At 40.6% G+C, this 1,162-nt stretch overlaps 1 non-coding gene across 1 annotated transcript; it reads right to left on the bottom strand.

The window, feature by feature from the left end:
* Positions 1–467: 467 nt before the first annotated feature.
* On the bottom strand, positions 468–574 carry LOC128035726 (small nucleolar RNA R71). The gene has a single exon (XR_008192277.1). It is a non-coding gene; the product is annotated as a small nucleolar RNA R71 (small nucleolar RNA).
* Positions 575–1,162: the final 588 nt, after the last annotated feature.

Consider the following 1,162-nt stretch of genomic DNA (forward strand, 5'->3'; position numbering starts at 1 on the left):
ACGATCCACACGTAATAATTAATTTACCTCGGGACAATCCGTTATTTGAGGAGCCACAAGAGCAACAAGGAAATAATCGAGAAGAAGTCCCAATGGCTCAATAGACGTTGCATGAGTACGCCGTACCTACACTAAACGAGGTGCACTGAAGCATTGGGTGGTCGACAATTAATGCAAATACTTTCGAGATAAAGATGACCATGATTCAAATGATCCAAAACACATTACAATTCAAAGGGAGCATGGTTGAAGACCTGAATCAGCACTTAAAGAGGTTCCTTCAACTATGCGACACATTCAAGTACAACGGGGTATCAGATAAAGCTGTGTGTCGTTGGTTATTCCCATTCTCCTTCTGCGACAATGCGTCTGATTGGTTAAAGTCACTAGAATCAGGTTCCATCACCACATGGAATGATTTAGCAAAAAAATTTCTCTATAAATTTTTCCTGATTAGTCGAACCATTCAACTCCGACGGGAAATTACAAATTTCAAACAATACAAAGGTGAGTCCCTGTACAAGGCGTAGGAGCGTTTCAAGACAATGTTGAGAAAATTCCCACACCATGGAATGCAAGTGTGGCTCTAAATACATATATGTTACAACGATGTTGAAGAACACATTAAATCAAGCTTAGACAAAGCATTCAACAGATCTCTCATGTTCCATACATATGAAAGGGCCTATAAAATCGTAGAAGACATGGCCATGAATTTGTACATGTGTCCCAATGAGAGGTTTATGTACAAATCAAATCCTCCAACAGTGAAAGTAGTGAGTGAAGAAAATGATGATCATCGATTCCAACAAATCTTAGAGAAGCTTAACCGTTTGGGGACGCCAACCAAGCCGACAAGAGTGGAGCCATATTATGAGAAACAACCGAAGGAAGTAAACTACGTAAGTAATAGGGGTCGAGATCTCTATTTAAATACCTACAATCTCGATTAGAGGGATCATCCAAACCCCAAATAGGGAGGTAGCCAAGGAAGAGCAAATCAAGCGCAAACCCAACAAAATTCTACTTATCAACCTTCGCGATTACAACAATGATCCGTGGGGAACGACCATGTCGCATGTGGTCAAAGATTCGACCGACTAGAGGGGGAGATGTAAACAATGAAGATGAACATTTGACAAGTCAAAACTACATGTGGACG

This window comes from Gossypium raimondii, chromosome 12, assembly GCF_025698545.1.
Source record: "Gossypium raimondii isolate GPD5lz chromosome 12, ASM2569854v1, whole genome shotgun sequence".
NCBI classification, from domain to species: Eukaryota; Viridiplantae; Streptophyta; class Magnoliopsida; order Malvales; family Malvaceae; genus Gossypium; species Gossypium raimondii.